The sequence below is a fragment of the Ambystoma mexicanum genome, chromosome 4q (assembly GCF_040938575.1).
Source record: "Ambystoma mexicanum isolate Mex_15411 chromosome 4q, UKY_AmexF1_1, whole genome shotgun sequence".
Classification (NCBI taxonomy): Eukaryota; Metazoa; Chordata; class Amphibia; order Caudata; family Ambystomatidae; genus Ambystoma; species Ambystoma mexicanum.
The window spans coordinates 433,743,444-433,756,569 of NC_090928.1; the positions used below are offsets into that span (position 1 = coordinate 433,743,444).

Sequence of the window (13,126 nt, forward strand, 5' to 3'; positions counted from 1 at the left end):
AGAAGTGCACTGATGTCATTAGTTCTACAAGTTCCATAGAGTCACCCACTCTATCACCTTTTTAAAAAAGGGCAGTTTTCAGCATTCAAGGGTTTATGTCAGTGGTAGAGCGTAGGAGTGCAGTTCAAGAAGTCCCTGTTTCATAACCATATACCCTCTTCAATAGATCCTGTTAAAATGTTTTTTAACCCAATGCACTGTAAGAAACTATAAGATATATCATCATTTCATATACAAAACAATGAACAATTGGGTTTAACTATGCTCGTAGCACAAAATCAACAAACTGCTGTAGAGAAGCAGTTACGTTTTGCAGAATTTGTGCATTTGACAAAAGTTTTTTTTCCATGTTCCAAGATCTACATGTGATACTAAATGTATGAATTCTTGCAATGGAAACCTCACTGTATTTTACCAAGGCAGATAAAGGTCATCATTTGTACCCCTTATACTTATAAGGAGGGTTTGGTGGCTGAAAATGCATTGCTTTGATGGTGATTGCATGTTGCTTCCACTTTGTACATATTACTGAATAAATAAAGATCAACATTTCAGAAATGGGGCTATAGCTCAGGGGTAGAGCATTTCACTGCAGATCAAGAGGTCCCTAGTTCAAATCTGGGTGCCTCTTTGCCCAACTGTTTTACATGTAGAAATATTTGTTAATTAAATAAATTGAAGTAAACATTCACAATCTTAGCATTTTATGTAATGAGCAACACATTTCTACATTTCAAATACTCCTGATCATCACCTGAAACATAGGGTAAACACCATTAAGCTGTTTAGGATTTCTTCATATGATACAAGCTGTGTTTTACATTCACCCAAGTTCTACTGGTGATATGATCAGTTTGAAATAGTCCATTGGAAGCTCATATGAATGTTATAAAACTGTGGTGGAAACCAATAATATGCCCTTAATGAAATGTATTAATTTTTACAGCTGACCAGAAGTGCACTGATGTCATTAGTTCTGCAAGTTCCATCCAGTCACCCACTCTATCCCTTTTTTAAAAAAGGGCAGTTTTCAGCATTCAAGGGTTTATGTCAGTGGTGGAGGGTAGGAAGCAGTTCAAGAAGTCCCTGTTTCATAACCATATAGACTCTTCAATAGATCATGTTCTAATGTTTTTCAACCCAATGCACTGTAAGAAACAATAGGATATATCATCAGTTCATATACAAAACAATGAACAATTGGGTTTAACTATGCTCTTAGCACAAAATCAACAAAATGCAGTAGAGAAGCAGTGACGTTTTGCAGAATTTGTGCATTTGACAAACGTTTTTTTCCATGTTCCAAGATCTTCATGTGATACGAAATGTATGAATTCTTGCAATGGAAACCTCACTGTATTTTACCAAGGCAGATAAAGGACATATTTTGTACCCCTTATACTTATAAGGAGGTTTTGGTGGCTGAAAAAACATTGCTTTGATGGTGATTGCATGTTGTTCCACTTTGTACATATTACTGAATAAATAAAGGTGAACATTTCAGAACTGTGGGTATAGCTCAGTGGTAGTGCGTTTGACTGCAGATCAAGAGGTCGTTAGTTCAAATCTGGGTGCCCCCTTGTCCAACTGTTTTACCTGTAGAGATAAATTGAAGAAAACATTTACAATCTTAGCATTTTATGTAATGAGCAACACATTTCTACATTTGAAAAACTCCTGATCATCTCCTGAAACATAGTGTAAACACCATTAAGCTGTTTCGGATTTGTTCGTATGATACAAGCTGTGTATTACATTCACTCAAGTTCTACTGGTGATATTATCAGTTTGAAATAGTCCATTGGAAGCTCATATGAATGTTATAAAACTGTGGTGGAAACCAATAATATGCCCTTAATGAAATGTATTAATTTGTAGAGCTGACCAGAAGTGCACTGATGTCATTAGTTCTACAAGTTCCATACAGTCACCCACTCTATCACCTTTTTTAAAAAGGGCAGTTTTCAGCATTCAAGGGTTTAACTCAGTGTTAGAGCGTAGGAGTGCAGTTCAAGAAGTCCCTGTTTCATAACCATATACCCTCTTCAATAGATCATGTTAAAATGTTTTTCAACCCAATGCACTGTAAGAAACAATAAGATATATCATCATTTCATATACAAAACAATGAACAATTGGGTTTAACTATGCTCTTAGCACAAAATCAAAAAACTGCAGTAGAGAAGCAGTTACGTTTTGCAGAATTTGTGCATTTGACAAAAGTTTTTGTTCCATGTTCCAAGATCTACATGTGATACGAAATCTATGAATTCTTGCAATGGAAACCTCACTGTATTTTACCAAGGCAGATAAAGGACATCTTTCGTACCCTTTATACTTATAAGAAGGGTTTGGTGGCGTCTGAAAATGCATTGCTTTGATGGTGATTGCATGTTGCTTCCACTTTGTACATATTACTGAATAAATAAAGGTAAATGTTTTAGAACTGGGGTATAGCTCAGTGGTAGAGCATTTGACTGCAGATCAAAAGGTCTCTAGCTCAAATCTGGGTGCCCCCTTGTCCAGCTCTTTTACCTGTAGAAATATTTTTTTAATTAAATCGATTGAAGAAAACATTTACAATCTTAGCATTTTACGTAATGAGCAACACATTTCTACATTTGAAATACTCCTGAAGCATAGGGTAAACACCATTAAGCTGTTTCAGATTTCTTTGTATGATACAAGTTGTGTATTACATTCACCCAAGTTCTACTGGTGATATTATCAGTTTGAAATAGTCCATTGGAAGCTCATATGAATGTTATAAAACTGTGGTGGAAACCAATAATATGCCCTTAATGAAATGTTTTAATTTGTACAGCTGAGCAGAAGTTCACTGATGTCATTAGTTCGACAAGTTCCATACAGTCACCAACTCTATCACTTTTTTAAAAAAGGGCAGTTTTCAGCATTCAAGGGTTTATGTAAGTGGTAGAGGGTAGGAGTGCAGTTCAAGAAGTCCCTGTTTCATAACCATATACCCTCTTCAATAGATCCTGTTAAAATGTTTTTCAACCCAATGCACTGTAAGAAACAATAAGATATATCATCATTTCATATACAAAACAATGAACAATTGGGTTTAACTATGCTCTTAGCACAAAATCAACAAACTGCAGTAGAGAAGCAGTTACGTTTTGCAGAATTTGTGCATTTGACAAAGGTTTTTTTTCCATGTTCCAAGATCTACATGTGATACAAAATGTATGAATTCTTGCAATGGAAACCTCACTGTATTTTACCAAGGCAGATAAAGGACATCTTTTCTACCACTTATTCTTATAAGGAGGGTTTGGTGGCTGAAATTGCATTGATTTGATGGTGATTGCATGTTGCTTCCACTTTGTACATATTACTGAATAAATAAAGGTGAACATTTCAGAAAGGGGGATATAGCTCAGTGGTAGAGCATTTGACTGCAGATCAAGAGGTTCCTAGTTCAAATCTGGGTGCCCCCTTGTCTAACTGTTTTACCTGTAGAAATAAATTGAAGAAAACATTTACAATCTTAGCATTTTATGTAATGAGCAACACATTTCTACATTTGAAATACTCCTGATCATCTCCTGAAACATAGGGTAAACACCATTAAGCTGTTTAGGATTTCTTCATATGATACAAGCTGTGTTTTACATTCACCCAAGTTCTACTGGTCATATTATCAGTTTGAAATAATCCATTGGAAGCTCATATGAATGTTATAAAACTGTGGTGGAAACCAATAATATGCCCTTAATGAAATGTATTAATTTGTACAGCTGACCAGAAGTGCACTGATGTCATTAGTTCTACAAGTTCCATGCAGTCACCCACTCTATCACCTTTTTAAAAAAGGGCAGTTTTCAACATTCAAGGGTTTATGTCAGTGGTAGAGCGTAGGAGTGTAGTTCAAGAAGTCCCTGTTTCATACCCATATACCCTCTTCAATAGATCATGTTCTAATGTTTTTCAACCCAATGCACTGTAAGAAACAATAGGATATATCATCATTTCATATACAAAACAATGAACAATTGGGTTTAACTATGCTCTTAGCACAGAATCAACAAACTGCAGTAGAGAAGCAGTTACATTTTGCAGAATTTGTGCATTTGAGAAAAGATTTTTTTCCATGTTCCAAGATCTACATGTGATATGAAATGTATGAATTCTTGCAATGGAAACTTCACTGGATTTTACCAAGGCAGATAAAGGACATCTTGTGTACCCCATATAGTTATAAGGAGAGTTTGGTGGCTGAAAATGCATTGCTTTGATGGTGATTGCATGTTGCTTCCACTTAGTACATATTACTGAATTAATATTGGTGAACATTTCACAACTGGGGGTATAGCTCAGTGGTAGAGCATTTGACTGCAGATCAAGAGATCCCTAGTTCAAATCTGGGTGCTCCCTTGTCCAACTGTTTTACCTGTAGAAATATTTTTTTTATTTAAATAAATTGAAGAAAACATTTAAAATCATAGCATTTTATGTAATGAGCAACACATTTCTACATTTGAAATACTCCTGATCATCTCCTGAAACATAGGGTAAACACCATGAAACTGGTTAGGATTTCTTCGTATGATACAAGCTGTGTTTTACATTCACCCAAGTTCTACTGGTGATATTATCAGTTTGAAATAGTCCATTGGAAGCTCATATGATTGTTATAAAACTGTGGTGGAAACCAATAATATGCCCTTAATGAAATGTATTAATTTGTACAGCTGACCAGAATTGCACTGATGTCATTAGTTCTACAAGTTCCATACAGTCATCCACTCTATCACCTTTTTAAAAAAAGGGCAGTTTTCAGCATTCAAGGGTTTATGTCAGTGGTAGAGCGTAGGAGTGCAGTTCAAGAAGTCCCTGTTTCATAACCATATACCCTCTTCAATAGATCCTGTTAAAATGTTTTTCAACCCAATGCAATGTAAGAAACAATAAGATATATCATCATTTCATATACACAATAATGAACAATTGGGTTTAACTATGCTCTTAGCAGAAAATCAACAAACTGCAGTAGAGAAGGAGTTAGGTTTTGCAGAATTTGTGCATTTGACAAAAGTTTTTTTTCCATGTTCCAAGATCTACATGTGATAAGAAATGTATGACTTCTTGCAATGGAAACCTCACTGTATTTTACCAAGGTAGATAAAGGACATCTTGTGTACCCCTTATAGTTATAAGGGGAGTTTGGTTGCTGAAAATGCATTGCTTTGATGGTGATTGCATGTTGCTTCCACTTTGTACATATTACTGAATAAATAAAGGTGAACCTTTCAGAAATGGGGCTATAGCTCAGGGGTAGAGCATTTCACTGCAGATCAAGAAGTCCCTAGTTCAAATCTGGGTGCCCCCTTGTCCAACTGATTTACCTGTAGAAATATTTTTTTAAATAAATTGAAGAAAACATTTACAATCTTAGCATTTTATGTAATGAGAAACACATTTCTACATTTGAAATATTCCTGATCATCACCTGAAACATAGGGTAAACACCATTAAGCTGTTTAGGATTTCTTCGTATGATACAAGCTGTGTTTTACATTCACCCAAGTTCTACTGGTGATATTATCAGTTTGAAATAATCCATTGGAAGCTCATATGAATGTTATAAAACTGTGGTGGAAACCAATAATATGCCCTTAATGAAATGTATTAATTTGTACAGCTGACCAGAAGTGCACTGATGTCATTAGTTCTGCAAGTTCCATCCAGTCACCCACTCTATCCCTTTTTTAAAAAAGGGCAGTTTTCAGCATTCAAGGGTTTATATCAGTGGTGGAGGGTAGGAAGCAGTTCAAGAAGTCCCTGTTTCATAACCATATACCCTCTTCAATAGATCCTGTTAAAATGTTTTTCAACCCAATGAACTGTAAGAAAATATAAGATATATCATCATTTAATATACAAAACAATGAACAATTGGGTTTAGCTATGCTCTTAGCACAAAATCAACAAAATGCAGTAGAGAAGCAGTGACGTTTTGCAGAATTTGTGCATTTGACAAACGTTTTTTTTCCATGTTCCAAGATCTTCATGTGATACGAAATGTATGAATTCTTGCAATGGAAACCTCACTGTATTTTACCAAGGCAGATAAAGGACATATTTTGTACCCCTTATACTTATAAGGAGGGTTTGGTGGCTGAAAATGCATTGCTTTGATGGTGATTGCATGTTGCTTTAACTTTGTACATATTACTGAATTAATAAAGGTGAAAATTTCAGAACTGGGCATATAGTTCAGTGGTAGAGCATTTGACTGCAGATCAAAAGGTCCCTAGTTGAAATCTGGGTGCCCCCTTGTCCAACTGTTTTACCTGTAGAAATATTTTTTTAATTAAATAAATTGAAGAAAACATTTACAATCTTAGCATTTTATGTAATGAGCAACACATTTCTACATTTGAAATACTCCTGATCATCTCCTGAAACATAGGGTAAACAAACACCATTAAGCTGTTTAGGATTTCTTCATATGATGCAAGCTGTGTTTTACATTCGCCCAAGTTCTATTGGTGATATTATCAGTTTGAAATAGTCCATTGGAAGCTCATATGAATGTTATAAAACTGTGGTGGAAACCAATAATATGCCCTTAATGAAATGTATTAATTTGTAGAGCTGACCAGAAGTGCACTGATGTCATTAGTTCTACAAGTTCCATACAGTCACCCACTCTATCACCTTTTTTAAAAAGGGCAGTTTTCAGCATTCAAGGGTTTAACTCAGTGGTAGAGCGTAGGAGTGCAGTTCAAGAGGTCCCTGTTTCATAACCATATACCCTCTTCAATAGATCCTGTTAAAATGTTTTTCAACCCAATGCACTGTAAGTAAAAATATGATATATCATCATTTCATATAAAAAACAATGAAAAATTGGGTTTAACTATGCTCTTAGCACAAAATCAACACACTGCAGTAGAGAAGCAGTTAGGTTTTGCAGAATTTGTGCATTTGACAAAAGTTTTCTTTCCATGTTCCAAGATCTACATGTGATAAGAAATGTATGAATTCTTGCAATGGAAACCTCACTGTATTTTACCAAGGCAGATAAAGGACCTCTTGTGTACCCCTTATAGTTATAAGGAGGGTTTGGTGGCTGAAAATGCATTGCTTTGATGGTGATTGCATGTTGCTTCCACTTTGTACATATTACTGAATAAATAAAGGTGAACATTTCAGAAATGGGGCTGTAGCTCAGGGGTAGAGCGTTTCACTGCAGATCAAGAGGTCCCTCGTTCAAATCTGGGTGCCCCCTTGTCCAACTGATTTACCTGTAGAAATATTCTTTTAAATAAATTGAAGAAAACATTTACAATCTTAGCATTTTATGTAATGAGAAACACATTTCTACATTTGAAATACTCCTGATCATCTCCTGAAACATAGGGTAAACACCATTAAGCTGTTTCGGATTTCTTCGTATGATACAAGCTGTGTATTACATTCACCCAAGTTCTACTGGTGATATTATCAGTTTCAAATAGTCCATTGGAAGCTCATATGAATGTTATAAAACTGTGGTGGAAACCAATAATATGCCTTTAATGAAATGTATTAATTTGTACAGCTGACCAGAAGTGCACTGATGTCATTAGTTCTGCAAGTTCCATCCAGTCACCCACTCTATCCCTTTTTTAAAAAAGGGCAGTTTTCAGCATTCAAGGGTTTATGTCAGTGGTGGAGGGTAGGAAGCAGTTCAAGAAGTCCCTGTTTCATAACCATATACCCTCTTCAATAGATCCTGTTAAAATGTTTTTCAACCCAATGAACTGTAAGAAAATATAAGATATATCATCATTTAATATACAAAACAATGAACAATTGGGTTTAGCTATGCTCTTAGCACAAAATCAACAAAATGCAGTAGAGAAGCAGTGACGTTTTGCAGAATTTGTGCATTTGACAAACGTTTTTTTTCCATGTTCCAAGATCTTCATGTGATACGAAATGTATGATTTCTTGCAATGGAAACCTCACTGTATTTTACCAAGGCAGATAAAGGACATATTTTGTACCCCTTATACTTATAAGGAGGGTTTGGTGGCTGAAAATGCATTGCTTTGATGGTGATTGCATGTTGCTTTAACTTTGTACATATTACTGAATTAATAAAGGTGAAAATTTCAGAACTGGGCATATAGTTCAGTGGTAGAGCATTTGACTGCAGATCAAAATGTCCCTAGTTTAAATCTGGGTGCCCCCTTGTCCAACTGTTTTACCTGTAGAAATATTTTTTTAATTAAATAAATTGAAGAAAACATTTACAATCTTAGCATTTTATGTAATGAGCAACACATTTCTACATTTGAAATACTCCTGATCATCTCCTGAAACATAGGGTAAACAAACACCATTAAGCTGTTTAGGATTTCTTCATATGATGCAAGCTGTGTTTTACATTCACCCAAGTTCTATTGGTGATATTATCAGTTTGAAATAGTCCATTGGAAGCTCATATGAATGTTATAAAACTGTGGTGGAAACCAATAATATGCCCTTAATGAAATGTATTAATTTGTAGAGCTGACCAGAAGTGCACTGATGTCATTAGTTCTACAAGTTCCATACAGTCACCCACTCTATCACCTTTTTTAAAAAGGGCAGTTTTCAGCATTCAAGGGTTTAACACAGTGGTAGAGCGTAGGAGTGCAGTTCAAGAAGTCCCTGTTTCATAACCATATACCCTCTTCAATAGATCCTGTTAAAATGTTTTTCAACCCAATGCACTGTTAGTAAAAATATGATATATCATCATTTCATATAAAAAACAATGAACAATTGGGTTTAACTATGCTCTTAGCACAAAATCAACAAACTGCAGTAGAGAAGCAGTTAGGTTTTGCAGAATTTGTGCATTTGACAAAAGTTTTCTTTCCATGTACCAAGATCTACATGTGATAAGAAATGTATGAATTCTTGCAATGGAAACCTCACTGTATTTTACCAAGGCAGATAAAGGACATCTTGTGTACCCCTTATAGTTATAAGGAGGGTTTGGTGGCTGAAAATGCATTGCTTTGATGGTGATTGCATGTTGCTTCCACTTTGTACATATTACTGAATAAATAAAGGTGAACGTTTCAGAAATGGGGCTTTAGCTCAGGGGTAGAGCATTTCACTGCAGATCAAGAGGTCCCTAGTTCAAATCTGGGTGCTCCCTTGTCCAACTGATTTACCTGTAGGAATATTTTTTAAATAAATTGAAGAAAACATTTACAATCTTAGCATTTTATGTAATGAGAAACACATTTCTACATTTGAAATACTCCTGATCATCTCCTGAAACATAGGGTAAACACCATTAAGCTGTTTCGGATTTCTTCGTATGATACAAGCTGTGTATTCCATTCACCCAAGTTCTACTGGTGATATTATCAGTTTCAAATAGACCATTGGAAGCTCATATGAATGTTATAAAACTGTGGTGGAAACCAATAATATGCCCTTAATGAAATGTATTAATTTGTACAGCTGACCAGAAGTGCACTGATGTCATTAGTTCTGCAAGTTCCATCCAGTCACCCACTCTATCTCTTTTTTAAAAAAGGGCAGTTTTCAGCATTCAAGGGTTTATGTCAGTGGTGGAGGGTAGGAAGCAGTTCAAGAAGTCCCTGTTTCATAACCATATACCCTCTTCAATAGATCCTGTTAAAATGTTTTTCAACCCAATGAACTGTAAGAAAATATAAGATATATCATCATTTAATATACAAAACAATGAACAATTGGGTTTAGCTATGCTCTTAGCACAAAATCAACAAAATGCAGTAGAGAAGCAGTGACGTTTTGCAGAATTTGTGCATTTGACAAACGTTTTTTTTTTCCATGTTCCAAGATCTTCATGTGATACGAAATGTATGAATTCTTGCAATGGAAACCTCACTGTATTTTACCAAGGCAGATAAAGGACATATTTTGCACCCCTTATACTTATAAGGAGGGTTTGGTGGCTGAAAATGCATTGCTTTGATGGTGATTGCATGTTGCTTTAACTTTGTACATATTACTGAATTAATAAAGCTCAAAATTTCAGAACTGGGCATATAGTTCAGTGGTAGAGCATTTGACTGCAGATCAAAAGGTCCCTAGTTGAAATCTGGGTGCCCCCTTGTCCAACTGTTTTACCTGTAGAAATATTTTTTTAATTAAATAAATTGAAGAAAACATTTACAATCTTAGCATTTTATGTAATGAGCAACACATTTCTACATTTGAAATACTCCTGATCATCTCCTGAAACATAGGGTAAACAAACACCATTAAGCTGTTTAGGATTTCTTCATATGATGCAAGCTGTGTTTTACATTCACCCAAGTTCTATTGGTGATATTATCAGTTTGAAATAGTCCATTGGAAGCTCATATGAATGTTATAAAACTGTGGTGGAAACCAATAATATGCCCTTAATGAAATGTATTAATTTGTAGAGCTGACCAGAAGTGCACTGATGTCATTAGTTCTACAAGTTCCATACAGTCACCCACTCTATCACCTTTTTTAAAAAGGGCAGTTTTCAGCATTCAAGGGTTTAACTCAGTGGTAGAGCGTAGGAGTGCAGTTCAAGAGGTCCCTGTTTCATAACCATATACCCTCTTCAATAGATCCTGTTAAAATGTTTTTCAACCCAATGCACTGTAAGTAAAAATATGATATATCATCATTTCATATAAAAAACAATGAAAAATTGGGTTTAACTATGCTCTTAGCACAAAATCAACACACTGCAGTAGAGAAGCAGTTAGGTTTTGCAGAATTTGTGCATTTGACAAAAGTTTTCTTTCCATGTTCCAAGATCTACATGTGATAAGAAATGTATGAATTCTTGCAATGGAAACCTCACTGTATTTTACCAAGGCAGATAAAGGACCTCTTGTGTACCCCTTATAGTTATAAGGAGGGTTTGGTGGCTGAAAATGCATTGCTTTGATGGTGATTGCATGTTGCTTCCACTTTTTACATATTACTGAATAAATAAAGGTGAACATTTCAGAAATGGGGCTGTAGCTCAGGGGTAGAGCGTTTCACTGCAGATCAAGAGGTCCCTCGTTCAAATCTGGGTGCCCCCTTGTCCAACTGATTTACCTGTAGAAATATTCTTTTAAATAAATTGAAGAAAACATTTACAATCTTAGCATTTTATGTAATGAGAAACACATTTCTACATTTGAAATACTCCTGATCATCTCCTGAAACATAGGGTAAACACCATTAAGCTGTTTCGGATTTCTTCGTATGATACAAGCTGTGTATTACATTCACCCAAGTTCTACTGGTGATATTATCAGTTTCAAATAGTCCATTGGAAGCTCATATGAATGTTATAAAACTGTGGTGGAAACCAATAATATGCCTTTAATGAAATGTATTAATTTGTACAGCTGACCAGAAGTGCACTGATGTCATTAGTTCTGCAAGTTCCATCCAGTCACCCACTCTATCCCTTTTTTAAAAAAGGGCAGTTTTCAGCATTCAAGGGTTTATGTCAGTGGTGGAGGGTAGGAAGCAGTTCAAGAAGTCCCTGTTTCATAACCATATACCCTCTTCAATAGATCCTGTTAAAATGTTTTTCAACCCAATGAACTGTAAGAAAATATAAGATATATCATCATTTAATATACAAAACAATGAACAATTGGATTTAGCTATGCTCTTAGCACAAAATCAACAAAATGCAGTAGAGAAGCAGTGACGTTTTGCAGAATTTGTGCATTTGACAAACGTTTTTTTTCCATGTTCCAAGATCTTCATGTGATACGAAATGTATGATTTCTTGCAATGGAAACCTCACTGTATTTTACCAAGGCAGATAAAGGACATATTTTGTACCCCTTATACTTATAAGGAGGGTTTGGTGGCTGAAAATGCATTGCTTTGATGGTGATTGCATGTTGCTTTAACTTTGTACATATTACTGAATTAATAAAGGTGAAAATTTCAGAACTGGGCATATAGTTCAGTGGTAGAGCATTTGACTGCAGATCAAAATGTCCCTAGTTTAAATCTGGGTGCCCCCTTGTCCAACTGTTTTACCTGTAGAAATATTTTTTTAATTAAATAAATTGAAGAAAACATTTACAATCTTAGCATTTTATGTAATGAGCAACACATTTCTACATTTGAAATACTCCTGATCATCTCCTGAAACATAGGGTAAACAAACACCATTAAGCTGTTTAGGATTTCTTCATATGATGCAAGCTGTGTTTTACATTCACCCAAGTTCTATTGGTGATATTATCAGTTTGAAATAGTCCATTGGAAGCTCATATGAATGTTATAAAACTGTGGTGGAAACCAATAATATGCCCTTAATGAAATGTATTAATTTGTAGAGCTGACCAGAAGTGCACTGATGTCATTAGTTCTACAAGTTCCATACAGTCACCCACTCTATCACCTTTTTTAAAAAGGGCAGTTTTCAGCATTCAAGGGTTTAACCCAGTGGTAGAGCGTAGGAGTGCAGTTCAAGAAGTCCCTGTTTCATAACCATATACCCTCTTCAATAGATCCTGTTAAAATGTTTTTCAACCCAATGCACTGTAAGTAAAAATATGATATATCATCATTTCATATAAAAAACAATGAACAATTGGGTTTAACTATGCTCTTAGCACAAAATCAACAAACTGCAGTAGAGAAGCAGTTAGGTTTTGCAGAATTTGTGCATTTGACAAAAGTTTTCTTTCCATGTACCAAGATCTACATGTGATAAGAAATGTATGAATTCTTGCAATGGAAACCTCACTGTATTTTACCAAGGCAGATAAAGGACATCTTGTGTACCCCTTATAGTTATAAGGAGGGTTTGGTGGCTGAAAATGCATTGCTTTGATGGTGATTGCATGTTGCTTCCACTTTGTACATATTACTGAATAAATAAAGGTGAACATTTCAGAAATGGGGCTTTAGCTCAGGGGTAGAGCATTTCACTGCAGATCAAGAGGTCCCTAGTTCAAATCTGGGTGCCCCCTTGTCCAACTGATTTACCTGTAGGAATATTTTTTAAATAAATTGAAGAAAACATTTACAATCTTAGCATTTTATGTAATGAGAAACACATTTCTACATTTGAAATACTCCTGATCATCTCCTGAAACATAGGGTAAACACCATTAAGCTGTTT

The 13,126-nt window shown here is 35.2% G+C and overlaps 2 non-coding genes across 2 annotated transcripts; both read left to right on the forward strand.

The window, feature by feature from the left end:
- Positions 1-3,389: 3,389 nt before the first annotated feature.
- On the forward strand, positions 3,390-3,461 carry TRNAC-GCA (transfer RNA cysteine (anticodon GCA)). Its single transcript has one exon. It is a non-coding gene; the product is annotated as a tRNA-Cys (tRNA).
- Positions 3,462-4,326: 865 nt separating this feature from the next.
- Positions 4,327-4,398, forward strand: TRNAC-GCA (transfer RNA cysteine (anticodon GCA)). The gene has a single exon. It is a non-coding gene; the product is annotated as a tRNA-Cys (tRNA).
- The last annotated feature ends 8,728 nt before the right edge of the window (positions 4,399-13,126 follow it).